Below are 17257 nucleotides of genomic sequence, written 5' to 3' on the forward strand. Positions count from 1 at the left end.
CCTGCACCCAGCGGACTGTGTGGCGTGGTGGCCCCGGTAACAGTGGAGACTTACGGCATTCCGCATAGGAGCAGAGTGCACACAGGCTTACTGCTGTGGACAAAGTGATGACTGACAGGCTTGGTGGTTCTGTGGTAGTCTGGGGGGCATGATAGAGGCTGCTGGGCACTCATCCCTGCATAGCCAGCGCAGATTGGGCACAGCTGAAGCGACTGCGAGGGGACACGTGGCAGACACAAACAAGCAAAGCGGAACAGGGCGCCAACATCTGAATCCCACCTCGAGCCGAGGTTAAGTGCGCTACCGGTGAGGGGCCATATCTGCGACAACGAGGGAGGCGCCGGAAAGCTACCAGGCCCAGACACCGGGCAGACAATTCCTTTTGGCTCGTACTGACTCGGGCCAGAATATGAAAAGCGGCAATCGAAGCCTTATTGCGGTGCATGATTGAAGTGAGAGACGGACCAACGACCAAGCTCCGCAACTGCCACTGCTGCTCATTCAAGAAGTAGGGACCTGCAGACATGGACAGCCTGGGCCAGGTGATGTACCCCAAAGCAGATAGAAGATACAGACATAAGGTGGGAATGGGGAAATCAGATAAAAAAGCGCCTCCAGGATGAAGGAGGTTGACTCCACGCCGGTCACAGTGGTGCCGGAAACACAGGTGGACCCGGAGCAAGAAGAAGATGTAAAGAGCATGTTCCGGGAAGTCAAGGTCAGTCTTAGGGCTATAGATGCCAAGCTGGACTCTACGGCGCAGGGGATGGATCACATAATGCAAAAAGTCAATAAACATGTCCAGACTCGACACCCTGGAAACCAGAGTCTAGGATTTTGATGACCGTCAGGCACCTCCTACGAATGGACAAAGTACTGGATGTCATCAAGGTCCACAACGAAGACCTGGAAGCGAGGTCCCGGAGAAACAACGTCCGCATAACGGGAGTGCCTGAGTTAACATATATCGCAAACATGTAAAAGTTCGTGGAGGGCTTACTTAAAGATTTATTTGGGCCTGAACTATTGTCAATGTTCCTAGTGAAGCGAGCGCATCGCATGCTGGGACCCAGACCGCCTCCAGGCGCTCAACCCAGAACAATCCTAGCCCACCTCCTCAACTATAGAGACAGAGACACTATTCTCAGACTGGCTATGGAGAAGGGAGAGAAGATGCACCAAGGGGAACAGTGTTGCATTCTACCCAGACTTTACCCAAGCGGTACAGGTAGCGAGGCGAGAATTTATCCCTGCCAAGAAAATACCACCAAATATGCGATGCTATACCCCATGAAGTTACGAGGCACACAGGCGGCAAACCCCTGATATTCACGGACGCCAGTGCGACGAGGAAACATGCTAAGCAGATGGCACGACAGCAACAACACAAAGCCACTGAAGAGACCGGATCCCCGAGCAGCCAGCTATAATGATTGAGCACTGACAGGGGTTTAAACTGATAAGTATGATGAATGAGGAACACTGAGTCGCAAGTTACTGGTCATGTCAATTTGTTGTCCTGTTCGCACCCTTATTTTGTTTAAGCAGGTATAATGCCCGGCCAGCCTATCTCACTGGACACAGGGCAGTACGCTGGCAACGTCATGCCACCACAGGATGATTCCCTAAGATTCTATGTTATACTGGTTAAATTCCAAAGCGGGAGGGACTCAGAGATTTACACGACCTGATTGGGGTGTTGGCGGAGGGTGGTGTATATGTTATGTGTTGGCTATTCCTATACACTGCAGCCCTCTTGGTAAAAACTGTTCCGATGGGAAGCACGCTACGGACACGGGACTCAAATGTAGCATCTCACTTGACTACACCACATGTAGGCACAGTCAGAGAGCTAACAAGAGGTTGCCCCACAAGCAGGAAGTTGAGAAAAGCACTGCACTATGGCTGCATTGATAAACTAAACTGCATAACCTGCAACACCCGCGGTCTAAATGACCACCGAAAAGTGAGATTGGTACAGACGTATCTAGACAGGCACAAGGCCGACATCTGTCTCCTCCAAGAAACCCACCTGAGAGATAATGCTGGGAGGAGATTAACTAATAATAGATGGGGGGAGGTACACGTCTCTAGCTACTCAAGCTACTCCCGTGGGGTAGCTATTCTGATCAGAAAGGGAGTGCCTTGGCAGACACACGCAATGGTGAGTGACACGGAAGGCCAATATCTGATACTTAAGGGATTGCTATACAACCACCCGCTGATCATAGCAAACACATACGGGCCCAACACAGATGACCCCACCTTCTTCCAACACATGTGGCACAAGGTACAGTCGCTTGGTAACGCTGCTCTGCTGTGGGAGGGGACTTCAACATTGTCCTGTCGCTGGAGGCGGATAGGGAGGGACTGTCCCGCACGCATCACCTGCGAGCTGCTGCTGTGCTGCAGTGGATATTACAAGATCATCACTTGGTGGATTCGTGGTGTACACTTCACCCCGCGACACGGGAGGGCACCTGCATCACACTACATCACAGAGCATGGTCTACATTAGATTTCTGGCTGGTGACCAAGGACTTGCACACCTGGGTGACAGTTGTTCAACACCAGGCCCGCACGCTATCTGATCACTCCTCGGTCGCTATGACTCTTGCAGTGCCGCAGCCCTACATACAACCATTCACATGGCGACTCCCCCCACATGACCTCTCAGATGCAGCATTTAGAGAAACACTTAGAACACACATCACAGACTATTTTAATCACAATGAGGGCACTGTTGACACAATGGGAATTCTATGGGACGCGTTTAAAGTGGTGATACGTGGCCACTGCATAGCGGGACAGTCGGGAGTACTCCGAGACATTAGAGGGCAGTTAACCAGATTGGAAACAGAGCTACGCACGCTGGAAACACAGAAGTGCAATGCGCCCACCCCAGGGGTCATGGCTGATATTTGAGTTAAACTAACGGAGTACCAAGAGGAAGCTGACCGGTAAATCCAACTTTTACACAAAACACACAACATAGCGCAGCTATGGGGAACGGGACCGATCGGGGAAAACACTTGCAAACTTACTCTGCAACCCTTGTGGATCCACATTCATCACCAAACTGCACACCCCTGCAAATACTGTAGTTCACACACCGTCAGACATTCTAGGCACAATGACAGATTTTTATAAAAAATTGTACACTTCCAGGCCTCACCCACCGACAGAGACCCTACAAGAGTACTATGATGCAGTGGAACTGTTATGGTTTAGCAGGATGCATCGCGAATACATGGAATTTCCCTTCACTGTAGAGGATGTTAGACAAGCAATAGGCAGCTTACCTGTTGATAAGACACCTGGGGCGGATGGGTTAACGGCCAAATTCTATAAGGAGTACTCTGACATCCTGACACCGAAACTCTTGGTGGTATATCAAGAAGCTGCTGAGATGGGCATCTTGCCTGTCTCCATGTGCGAGGCCATAATTGTAACCGTACTGAAGCCTGACAAACATCCCACGCAGTGTGATTCATATAGGCCACTCTCACTCATCAACCTAGGTGCTAAAATTTCCGCTAAGCTTCTTGCCACTCGTCTTCAGCCATTACTACCCCTGATAGTACGGCCGGATCAATCTGGTTTCATACCGGGGAGATCCACCTCCCATAACTTGAGAACTCTGTTCACACTCAGGCACTATCTCGCCCCACATGTGTCTGCGGTGGCTGCTCTATTGGACGCCACCAAGACATTTGACTCCCTGGAGTGGGGATTTTTTATGCCCGCTCTTGCAGAGACTGAGCATGAGCCCCCTGTTTATACCGAAAATTCAACTACTCTACAGCGGACCTACGGCTCGATTACGAGTAAACGGACTGATATCTGACCCGATACCCATTACAAGGGGCACGCAACAAGGCTGCCCTTTGTTGCCACTATTGTTTGCCATAGCCACCGAACTGCAAGCGGCTTGGATCCTACAACACCATACAGCCAGGGGCATAGGTTTCACTACGCGAGGACTCACTGTGTCCATGTATGCATACGATATCACCTTATATATGGTGAACCCGAGGGAAAACTTCTCCCCCATGACGAGAGAGCTTGTACGAAACGGCGGCTTGTAAGGAATTGAGATAAACTGGGGTAAATCGGTAATATTCCCATTGGCGCCTGGGACACAGCCCTTCGAGACTGAATATCCTATATGCTGGGCGACCAGACCGACACGCTACCTGGGTGTATGGATTAGCAATGACGTGCAAGAGCTTTGGACCTGCAATTACGGAAGAGCGATGGACTGGATAGACAACAAAGTTCGCAGATGGAAGACCCTCCCCTTATCCTTGATGGGCCGCATAGCAGTGGCAAAAATGGTCGTACTACCAAAATTATTATATCTATTTGTAAATATCCCTATCCCCCTCACAACCCAATTCCTTAACAAGATCCGTTCCTCAATGATCGAGCTGGTCTGGGCAGGTCGACAGCAGAGGATCTCTTGGGAAACACTAACACTTCCGCAGGCACAGGGAGGACTGGCGGCCCCAGACTTTTTTCCCTATACGCATACTGCGAACAGGCGCAGATCTTGCACTACTGGGTGCACCCCACCTCATTTCAACCTCACGTTGCTGTTGAATTGGACAGGGCCGCTCCCCTACCGTTCAAGATGGCTATTTATAATCCCTTCAAATGCCCGCGAAATGAAGTAGACTCCGTGGAGACGCTGCAATGGGCTTGGTGGGGATTATGTAAACGAGCAACCATAGGCATACTATACGCACCCTCTATGTCCTTGGCGGACAATCTATTAATCCCACCACTGATGGAGAAACACGCGCAGGTGATAGATAGAAAACACAATGTATTGACAGGTCAGGACCTATACCCCGGCGACACCTTCCTTACACTACAACACATGTATGGCCCTACAGCCCCTTCGGCGTCCAATATGTTACTTTACTATCAGCTACACGTGACGTGCAGAAGGGAATTTTAAATGTTTCCAGCCCTCACCCAACAGCTTACTGCTCTGGAGAACATTCTCACTGTGGAAACAGGCCGCAGTCTGATCACACAACTGTATACTATCACACAAAGGGATAACCCAATAGTGGTGCCAGTTTCTCGCGCTGCTTGGGAGGAGGACCTGGGAGAGGCCCTAACAGATGAACAGTGGACATTCAGCTGTAGACAGCTGGAGCAAATGACTCCAAATTATTGGATCCGTTTGATTCATTTTAAATACATACACCGTTTCTTTAGAACCCCTAGGCAACTGTGAAGGATGGGGCTTCGCCCAGGTGACAATTGCTGGAGGTGTGGGACACCACAAGCAACATTTATACATCTAGCGTGGCACTGCAGGCCGAAAGCAAGCTTCTGGTACAAAACAATGCATTATATAGGTGAGATAACGGGACAGGCTCCACCCTGCTCCCCCTTGTTGGCACTTCTGGGGATCATCCCTCATATCCTGCCGAAGATGAGGAAATTGCCAGCACTTTTACTACTGTTGGCTAAGATACAAGTGGCAGTGCACTGGGGGGCCGCACACCCTCCGACCACCAAGGAGCGGGTCCGGGAGGTAACCTATTGCAAGACCCAACTGGCGGAATACTGGGAGCTAATGCCGATGCGCTCTCGCCCCAGATACATATGGGAGCCGTTGGTGAGCTGATTGGGGAATGTAGATATTGCGCACATTTAGGTGGGGCCGGAGTGCCATTCTGTCACACAGCACAAGAGACCTGGGGGGATGTGTGGCAGCCCATGGGACGAATCCTATAATGGACGGCTATATGTGTTGACTGCTCTTGCTCCTAATTACCTGGGTACATTGCTGGGCCAAATGTGTTAACTACTATTGTACTGTACCATGTTTAGAACAAATATGAAACAAGACAACATCAACAAGGAAAAGCTAATGATAAGTTGTATAAGCTACTGCTTCACCATTGCCTGTTTTTTCGGCCTCTAGGATGGACTGAACTGTATTATGCTACTGTGCAGGAAATGCCATTGTTTTGTATTTCTGTTTGAAAATGCAAATACAAAATACAAATTAAAAAAGCTGTGTTGTTTAGCATTCATGCCTCCTTTGTCTGGCTAGGCCTGCTTGAGGTCCTTGTTTCCAGGCGTCTTGCTTCTTGTGACTATGAGTGACTGTGTGGCTGGTGGCCATTTTGTGCTGGTAGTTTCGTAGTGTGCTGTTTTTGCCACGTAGGACTGCATGTCTTTCCTTTGTTACTCTTGGCTTACGACTTCCATCCCCTTTGCCAGCTGCAGCTCCCTGAATGATGTGATGTGCAAATTAATGCAAACACAAGGAGATGATGGACGGAGCGCTGAAACTTTTCAGACACTCATCCCCAGTCACAGATCTGGGTTGAATCCATCATCATTCTTTAGCTCACTCCGCCACCCCAGTTCAGACACAGCTATATGCAAATCAGTCTTGACCCTGTGCCTCATGGGAACAGTCCAGCCTGAACTGCCAAGCCATGTCTTCCCTGGACCGGAAACAAGCATCCTGGGATCGGTTTCGTGCTAACAGCCCTCATCAGCCAGGCTAGCTTGAATCCAGTGGCAAAGTGAGCAAGGGACCCACGTCTGGGAATACCCTGCCAACTTAGGGCGAACAAAGCAAACACAAGGAGATGAAGGACGGAGCACTGAAATTTTTCAAACACTCATCCCCAGGTGATAGCTAGAAAACACAATGTATTGACAGGTCAGGACCTATACCCCGGCGACACCTTCCTTACACTACAACACATGTATGGCCCTACAGCCCCTTCGGCGTCCAATATGTTACTTTACTATCAGCTACGCGTGACCTGCAGAAGGGAATTTGAAATGTTTCCAGCCCCCACCCAACAGCTTACTGCTCTGGAGAACATTCTCACTGTGGAAACAGGCCGCAGTCTGATCACACGACTGTATACTATCACACAGAGGGATCACCCAATCGTGATGCCAGTTTCTCGCGCTACTTGGGAGGAGGACCTGGGAGAGGCCCTAACAGATGAACAATGGACATTCAGCTGTAGACAGCTGGAGCAAATGGCCCCAAATTATTGGCTCCGTTTGATTCATTTTAAATACATACACCGTTTTTTTAGAACCCCTAGGCAACTGTGAAGGATGGGGCTTCGCCCAGGTGACAATTGCTGGAGGTGTGGGACACCACAAGCAACATTTATACATCTAGCGTGGCACTGCAGGCCGAAAGCAAGCTTCTGGTACAAAACAATGCATTATATAGGTGAGATAACGGGACAGGCTCTACCCTGCTCCCCCTTGTTGGCACTTCTGGGGATCATCCCTCATATCCCGCCGAAGGTGAGGAAATTGCCAGCACTTTTACAACTGTTGGCTAAGAGACAAGTGGCAGTGCACTGGGGGGCCGCACACCCTCCGACCACCAAGGAGTGGGTCCGGGAGGTAACCTATTGCAAGACCCAACTGGCGGAATACTGGGAGCTAATGCCGATGCGCTCTCGCCCCAGATACATATGGGAGCCGTTGGTGAGCTGATTGGGGAATGTAGATATTGCGCATATTTAGGTGGGGCCGGAGTGCCATTCTGTCACACAGCACAAGAGACCTGGGGGGATGTGTGGCAGCCCATGGGACGAATCCTATAATGGACGGCTATATGTGTTGACTGCTCTTGCTCCTAATTACCTGGGTACATTGCTGGGCCAAATGTGTTAACTACTATTGTACTGTACCATGTTTAGAACAAATATGAAACAAGACAACATCAACAAGGAAAAGCTAATGATAAGTTGTATAAGCTACTGCTTCACCATTGCCTGTTTTTTCGGCCTCTAGGATGGACTGAACTGTATTATGCTACTGTGCAGGAAATGCCATTGTTTTGTATTTATGTTTGAAAATGCAAATACAAAATACAAATTAAAAAAGCTGTGTTGTTTAGCATTCATGCCTCCTTTGTCTGGCTAGGCCTGCTTGAGGTCCTTGTTTTCCAGGCGTCTTGCTTCTTGTGACTATGAGTGACTGTGTGGCTGGTGGCCATTTTGTGCTGGTAGTTTCGTAGTGTGCTGTTTTTGCCACGTAGGCCTGCATGTCTTTCCTTTGTTACTCTTGGCTTACGACTTGCATCCCCTTTGCCAGCTGCAGCTCCCTGAATGATGTGATGTGCAAATTAATGCAAACACAAGGAGATGATGGACGGAGCGCTGAAACTTTTCAGACACTCATCCCCAGTCACAGATCTGGGTTGAATCCATCATCATTCTTTAGCTCACTCCGCCACCCCAGTTCAGACACAGCTATATGCAAATCAGTCTTGACCCTGTGCCTCATGGGAACAGTCCAGCCTGAACTGCCAAGCCATGTCTTCCCTGGACCGGAAACAAGCATCCTGGGATCGGTTTCGTGCTAACAGCCCTCATCAGCCAGGCTAGCTTGAATCCAGTGGCAAAGTGAGCAAGGGACCCACGTCTGGGAATACCCTGCCAACTTAGGGCGAACAAAGCAAACACAAGGAGATGAAGGACGGAGCACTGAAATTTTTCAAACACTCATCCCCAGGTGATAGCTAGAAAACACAATGTATTGACAGGTCAGGACCTATACCCCGGCGACACCTTCCTTACACTACAACACATGTATGGCCCTACAGCCCCTTCGGCGTCCAATATGTTACTTTACTATCAGCTACGCGTGACCTGCAGAAGGGAATTTGAAATGTTTCCAGCCCCCACCCAACAGCTTACTGCTCTGGAGAACATTCTCACTGTGGAAACAGGCCGCAGTCTGATCACACGACTGTATACTATCACACAGAGGGATCACCCAATAGTGATGCCAGTTTCTCGCGCTACTTAGGAGGAGGACCTGGGAGAGGCCCTAACAGATGAACAATGGACATTCAGCTGTAGACAGCTGGAGCAAATGGCCCCAAATTATTGGCTCCGTTTGATTCATTTTAAATACATACACCGTTTTTTTAGAACCCCTAGGCAACTGTGAAGGATGGGGCTTCGCCCAGGTGACAATTGCTGGAGGTGTGGGACACCACAAGCAACATTTATACATCTAGCGTGGCACTGCAGGCCGAAAGCAAGCTTCTGGTACAAAACAATGCATTATATAGGTGAGATAACGGGACAGGCTCTACCCTGCTCCCCCTTGTTGGCACTTCTGGGGATCATCCCTCATATCCCGCCGAAGGTGAGGAAATTGCCAGCACTTTTACAACTGTTGGCTAAGAGACAAGTGGCAGTGCACTGGGGGGCCGCACACCCTCCGACCACCAAGGAGTGGGTCCGGGAGGTAACCTATTGCAAGACCCAACTGGCGGAATACTGGGAGCTAATGCCGATGCGCTCTCGCCCCAGATACATATGGGAGCCGTTGGTGAGCTGATTGGGAAATGTAGATATTGCGCATATTTAGGTGGGGCCGGAGTGCCATTCTGTCACACAGCACAAGAGACCTGGGGGGATGTGTGGCAGCCCATGGGACGAATCCTATAATGGACGGCTATATGTGTTGACAGCTCTTGCTCCTAATTACCTGGGTACATTGCTAGGCCAAATGTGGTAACTAATATTGTACTGTACCATGTTTAGAACAAATATGAAACAAGACAACATCAACAAGGAAAAGCTAATGATACGTTGTATAAGCTACTGCTTCACCATTGCCTGTTTTTTCGGCCTCTAGGATGGACTGAACTGTATTATGCTACTGTGCAGGAAATGCCATTGTTTTGTATTTATGTTTGAAAATGCAAATAAAAAATACAAATACAAAAAGCTGTGTTGTTTAGCAAGCATGCCTCCTTTGTCTGGCTAGGCCTGCTTGAGGTCCTAGTTTTCCAGGCGTCTTGCTTGTTGTGACTATGAGTGACTGTGTGGCTGGTGGTCATTTTGTGCTGGTAGTTTCGTAGTGTGCTGTTTTTGCCACATAGGGCTGCATGTCTTTCCTTTGTTCCTCTTGGCTTACGACTTCCATCCCCTTTGCCAGCTGCAGCTCCCTGAATGATGTGATGTGCAAATTAATGCAAACACAAGGAGATGATGGATGGAGCGCTGAAACTTTTCAGACACTCATCCCCAGTCACAGATCTGGGTTGAATCCATCATCATTCTTTAGCTCACTCCGCCACCCCAGTTCAGACACAGCTATATGCAAATCAGTCTTGACCCTGTGCCTCATGGGAATAGTCCAGCCTGAACTGCCAAGTCTAGTGCTGGGGTGAGAACACTTAGCAGGGTAGGTGCTGGGTTCAAGGTTATCAGAGCCTTCAGTACCTGAGTCTCTACTCAGGAGACCAGCTAACTAGACGTTGAAATCACTTTTGAGTCCTGGGCTCAACAGGTGCAAGTCCAGCCTTTCTCACCCAGGCAAGAGGGCAGCAGGTCAGCACAGCAAGGTAGCAGTCCAGCAAAAGATTAGTACAGTGGGTCAGCAGTCCAACAGAGTTGCAGTCCTTTCAGCAGCACAGCAGTGCTTTCTGACTGTATATCAACAGGTCCGACAGTGCACTGAAGAGGTGGTGTCTGAGGTCCAATTTTATACCTAGTGCCCTTCCTCTAGAAGATGGGAGAAGCTTCTAGTAATCCTCTTCTAAGTGCACAGGTGTGCTTTTGCCATAGGCCTGCATTGTTCATGTTCCCTTTCTTGTTGTTGTGGGTGGCCTGGCCATGTGGCTGGCGGCCATTTTGTGGAGCCAGCCAGTGTTCTTTTTGCCATAGGCCTGCTAGCTTCGGCAGCGGGCGCGCATCTTACCCGCCTCAGGCGTCCTCTGCGCAGCAGTGAACAGGATACGAGCGGGCCCTGCGGCCCAACAGGGACCCGGAGAAACCAGGAGGTAGCCACGAGGCAAGGAAAGAACATGAGTAAAGCCTGCACCCAGCGGACTGTGTGGCGTGGTGGCCCCGGTAACAGTGGAGACTTACGGCATTCCGCATAGGAGCAGAGTGCACACAGGCTTACTGCTGTGGACAAAGTGATGACTGACAGGCTTGGTGGTTCTGTGGTAGTCTGGGGGGCATGATAGAGGCTGCTGGGCACTCATCCCTGCATAGCCAGCGCAGATTGGGCACAGCTGAAGCGACTGCGAGGGGACACGTGGCAGACACAAACAAGCAAAGCGGAACAGGGCGCCAACATCTGAATCCCACCTCGAGCCGAGGTTAAGTGCGCTACCGGTGAGGGGCCATATCTGCGACAACGAGGGAGGCGCCGGAAAGCTACCAGGCCCAGACACCGGGCAGACAATTCCTTTTGGCTCGTACTGACTCGGGCCAGAATGTGAAAAGCGGCAATCGAAGCCTTATTGCGGTGCATGATTGAAGTGAGAGACGGACCAACGACCAAGCTCCGCAACTGCCGCTGCTGCTCATTCAAGAAGTAGGGACCTGCAGACCTGGACAGCCTGGGCCAGGTGATGTACCCCAAAGCAGATAGAAGATACAGACAAAAGGTGGGAATGGGGAAATCAGATAAAAAAGCGCCTCCAGGATGAAGGAGGTTGACTCCACGCCGGTCACAGTGGTGCCGGAAACACAGGTGGACCCGGAGCAAGAAGAAGATGTAAAGAGCATGTTCCGGGAAGTCAAGGTCAGTCTTAGGGCTATAGATGCCAAGCTGGACTCTACGGCGCAGGGGATGGATCACATAATGCAAAAAGTCAATAAACATGTCCAGACTCAACACCCTGGAAACCAGAGTCTAGGATTTTGATGACCGTCAGGCACCTCCTACGAATGGACAAAGTACTGGATGTCATCAAGGTCCACAACGAAGACCTGGAAGCGAGGTCCCGGAGAAACAACGTCCGCATAACGGGAGTGCCTGAGTTAACATATATCGCAAACATGTAAAAGTTCGTGGAGGGCTTACTTAAAGATTTATTTGGGCCTGAACTATTGTCAATGTTCCTAGTGAAGCGAGCGCATCGCATGCTGGGACCCAGACCGCCTCCAGGCGCTCAACCCAGAACAATCCTAGCCCACCTCCTCAACTATAGAGACAGAGACACTATTCTCAGACTGGCTATGGAGAAGGGAGAGATGATGCACCAAGGGGAACAGTGTTGCATTCTACCCAGACTTTACCCAAGCGGTACAGGTAGCGAGGCGAGAATTTATCCCTGCCAAGAAAATACCACCAAATATGTGATGCTATACCCCATGAAGTTACGAGGCACACAGGCGGCAAACCCCTGATATTCACGGACGCCAGTGCGACGAGGAAACATGCTAAGCAGATGGCACGACAGCAACAACACAAAGCCACTGAAGAGACCGGATCCCCGAGCAGCCAACTGAGCTATAATGATTGAGCACTGACAGGGGTTTAAACTGATAAGTATGATGAATGAGGAACACTGAGTCGCAAGTTACTGGTCATGTCAATTTGTTGTCCTGTTCGCACCCTTATTTTGTTTAAGCAGGTATAATGCCCGGCCAGCCTATCTCACTGGACACAGGGCAGTACGCTGGCAACGTCATGCCCCCACAGGATGATTCCCTAAGATTCTATGTTATACTGGTTAAATTCCAAAGCGGGAGGGACTCAGAGATTTACACGACCTGATTGGGGTGTTGGCGGAGGGTGGTGTATATGTTATGTGTTGGCTATTCCTATACACTGCAGCCCTCTTGGTAAAAACTGTTCCGATGGGAAGCACGCTACGGACACGGGACTCAAATGTAGCATCTCACTTGACTACACCACATGTAGGCACAGTCAGAGAGCTAACAAGAGGTTGCCCCACAAGCAGGAAGTTGAGAAAAGCACTGCACTATGGCTGCATTGATAAACTAAACTGCATAACCTGGAACACCCGCGGTCTAAATGACCACCGAAAAGTGAGATTGGTACAGACGTATCTAGACAGGCACAAGGCCGACATCTGTCTCCTCCAAGAAACCCACCTGAGAGATAATGCTGGGAGGAGATTAACTAATAATAGATGGGGGGAGGTACACGTCTCTAGCTACTCAAGCTACTCCCGTGGGGTAGCTATTCTGATCAGAAAGGGAGTGCCTTGGCAGACACACGCAATGGTGAGTGACACGGAAGGCCAATATCTGATACTTAAGGGATTGTTATACAACCACCCGCTGATCATAGCAAACACATACGGGCCCAACACAGATGACCCCACCTTCTTCCAACACATGTGGCACAAGGTACAGTCGCTTGGTAACGCTGCTCTGCTGTGGGAGGGGACTTCAACATTGTCCTGTCGCTGGAGGCGGATAGGGAGGGACTGTCCCGCACGCATCACCCGCGAGCTGCTGCTGTGCTGCAGTGGATATTACAAGATTATCACTTGGTGGATTCATGGTGTACACTTCACCCCGCGACACGGGAGGGCACCTGCATCACACTACATCACAGAGCATGGTCTACATTAGATTTCTGGCTGGTGACCAAGGACTTGCACACCTGGGTGACAGTTGTTCAACACCAGGCCCGCACGCTATCTGATCACTCCTCGGTCGCTATGACTCTTGCAGTGCCGCAGCCCTACATACAACCATTCACATGGCGACTCCCCCCACATGACCTCTCAGATGCAGCATTTAGAGAAACACTTAGAACACACATCACAGACTATCTTAATCACAATGAGGGCACTGTTGACACAATGGGAATTCTATGGGACGCGTTTAAAGTGGTGATACGTGGCCACTGCATAGCGGGACAGTCGGGAGTACTCCGAGATGTTAGAGGGCAGTTAACCAGATTGGAAACAGAGCTACGCACGCTGGAAACACAGAAGTGCAATGCGCCCACCCCAGGGGTCATGGCTGATATTTGAGTTAAACTAACGGAGTACCAAGAGGAAGCTGACCGGTAAATCCAACTTTTACACAAAACACACAACATAGCGCAGCTATGGGGAACGTGACCGATCGGGGAAAACACTTGCAAACTTACTCTGCAACCCTTGTGGATCCACATTCATCACCAAACTGCACACCCCTGCGAATACTGTAGTTCACACACCGTCAGACATTCTAGGCACAATGACAGATTTTTATAAAAAATTGTACACTTCCAGGCCTCACCCACCGACAGAGACCCTACAAGAGTACTATGATGCAGTGGAACTGTTATGGTTTAGCAGGATGCATCGCGAATACATGGAATTTTCCTTCACTGTAGAGGATGTTAGACAAGCAATAGGCAGCTTACCTGTTGATAAGACACCTGGGGCGGATGGGTTAACGGCCAAATTCTATAAGGAGTACTCTGACATCCTGACACCGAAACTCTTGGTGGTATATCAGGAAGCTGCTGAGATGGGCATCTTGCCTGCCTCCATGTGCGAGGCCATAATTGTAACCGTACTGAAGCCTGACAAACATCCCACGCAGTGTGATTCATATAGGCCACTCTCACTCATCAACCTAGATGCTAAAATTTCCGCTAAGCTTCTTGCCACTCGTCTTCAGCCATTACTACCCCTGATAGTACGGCCGGATCAATCTGGTTTCATACCGGGGAGATCCACCTCCCATAACTTGAGAACTCTGTTCACACTCAGGCACTATCTCGCCCCACATGTGTCTGCGGTGGCTGCTCTATTGGACGCCACCAAGACATTTGACTCCCTGGAGTGGGGATTTTTTATGCCCGCTCTTGCAGAGACTGAGCATGAGCCCCCTGTTTATACCGAAAATTCAACTACTCTACAGCGGACCTACGGCTCGATTACGAGTAAACGGACTGATATCTGACCCGATACCCATTACAAGGGGCACGCAACAAGGCTGCCCTTTGTTGCCACTATTGTTTGCCATAGCCACCGAACTGCAAGCGGCTTGGATCCTACAACACCATACAGCCAGGGGCATAGGTTTCACTACGCGAGGACTCACTGTGTCCATGTATGCATACGATATCACCTTATATATGGTGAACCCGAGGGAAAACTTCTCCCCCATGACGAGAGAGCTTGTACGAAACGGCGGCTTGTAAGGAATTGAGATAAACTGGGGTAAATCGGTAATATTCCCATTGGCGCCTGGGACACAGCCCTTCGAGATATCCTATATGCTGGGCGACCAGACCGACACGCTACCTGGGTGTATGGATTAGCAATGACGTGCAAGAGCTTTGGACCTGCAATTACGGAAGAGCGATGGACTGGATAGACAACAAAGTTCGCAGATGGAAGACCCTCCCCTTATCCTTGATGGGCCGCATAGCAGTGGCAAAAATGGTCGTACTACCAAAATTATGATATCTATTTGTAAATATCCCTATCCCCCTCACAACCCAATTCCTTAACAAGATCCGTTCCTCAATGATCGAGCTGGTCTGGGCAGGTCGACAGCAGAGGATCTCTTGGGAAACACTAACACTTCCGCAGGCACAGGGAGGACTGGCGGCCCCAGACTTTTTTCCCTATACGCATACTGCGCACAGGCGCAGATCTTGCACTACTGGGTGCACCCCACCCCATTTCAACCTCACGTTGCTGTTGAATTGGACAGGGCCGCTCCCCTACCGTTCAAGATGGCTATTTATAATCCCTTCAAATGCCCGCGAAATGAAGTAGACTCCGTGGAGACGCTGCAATGGGCTTGGTGGGGATTATGTAAACGAGCAACCATAGGCATACTATACGCACCCTCTATGTCCTTGGCGGACAATCTATTAATCCCACCACTGATGGAGAAACACGCGCAGGTGATAGATAGAAAACACAATGTATTGACAGGTCAGGACCTATACCCCGGCGACACCTTCCTTACACTACAACACATGTATGGCCCTACAGCCCCTTCGGCGTCCAATATGTTACTTTACTATCAGCTACGCGTGACCTGCAGAAGGGAATTTGAAATGTTTCCAGCCCTCACCCAACAGCTTACTGCTCTGGAGAACATTCTCACTGTGGAAACAGGCCGCAGTCTGATCACACGACTGTATACTATCACACAGAGGGATCACCCAATAGTGATGCCAGTTTCTCGCGCTACTTTGGAGGAGGACCTGGGAGAGGCCCTAACAGATGAACAATGGACATTCAGCTGTAGACAGCTGGAGCAAATGGCCCCAAATTATTGGCTCCGTTTGATTCATTTTAAATACATACACCGTTTTTTTAGAACCCCTAGGCAACTGTGAAGGATGGGGCTTCGCCCAGGTGACAATTGCTGGAGGTGTGGGACACCACAAGCAACATTTATACATCTAGCGTGGCACTGCAGGCCGAAAGCAAGCTTCTGGTACAAAACAATGCATTATATAGGTGAGATAACGGGACAGGCTCTACCCTGCTCCCCCTTGTTGGCACTTCTGGGGATCATCCCTCATATCCCGCCGAAGGTGAGGAAATTGCCAGCACTTTTACAACTGTTGGCTAAGAGACAAGTGGCAGTGCACTGGGGGGCCGCACACCCTCCGACCACCAAGGAGTGGGTCCGGGAGGTAACCTATTGCAAGACCCAACTGGCGGAATACTGGGAGCTAATGCCGATGCGCTCTCGCCCCAGATACATATGGGAGCCGTTGGTGAGCTGATTGGGGAATGTAGATATTGCGCATATTTAGGTGGGGCCGGAGTGCCATTCTGTCACACAGAACAAGAGACCTGGGGGGGATGTGTGGCAGCCCATGGGACGAATCCTATAATGGACGGCTATATGTGTTGACTGCTCTTGCTCCTAATTACCTGGGTACATTGCTGGGCCAAATGTGTTAACTACTATTGTACTGTACCATGTTTAGAACAAATATGAAACAAGACAACATCAACAAGGAAAAGCTAATGATAAGTTGTATAAGCTACTGTTTCACCATTGCCTGTTTTTTCGGCCTCTAGGATGGACTGAACTGTATTATGCTACTGTGCAGGAAATGCCATTGTTTTGTATTTATGTTTGAAAATGCAAATACAAAATACAAATTAAAAAAGCTGTGTTGTTTAGCATTCATGCCTCCTTTGTCTGGCTAGGCCTGCTTGAGGTCCTTGTTTTCCAGGCGTCTTGCTTCTTGTGACTATGAGTGACTGTGTGGCTGGTGGCCATTTTGTGCTGGTAGTTTCGTAGTGTGCTGTTCTTGCCACGTAGGCCTGCATGTCTTTCCTTTGTTACTCTTGGCTTACGACTTGCATCCCCTTTGCCAGCTGCAGCTCCCTGAATGATGTGATGTGCAAATTAATGCAAACACAAGGAGATGATGGACGGAGCGCTGAAACTTTTCAGACACTCATCCCCAGTCACAGATCTGGGTTGAATCCATCATCATTCTTTAGCTCACTCCGCCACCCCAGTTCAGACACAGCTAT

This window comes from Triturus cristatus, chromosome 3_1 (assembly GCF_964204655.1).
Source record: "Triturus cristatus chromosome 3_1, aTriCri1.1, whole genome shotgun sequence".
Lineage (NCBI taxonomy): Eukaryota > Metazoa > Chordata > Amphibia > Caudata > Salamandridae > Triturus > Triturus cristatus.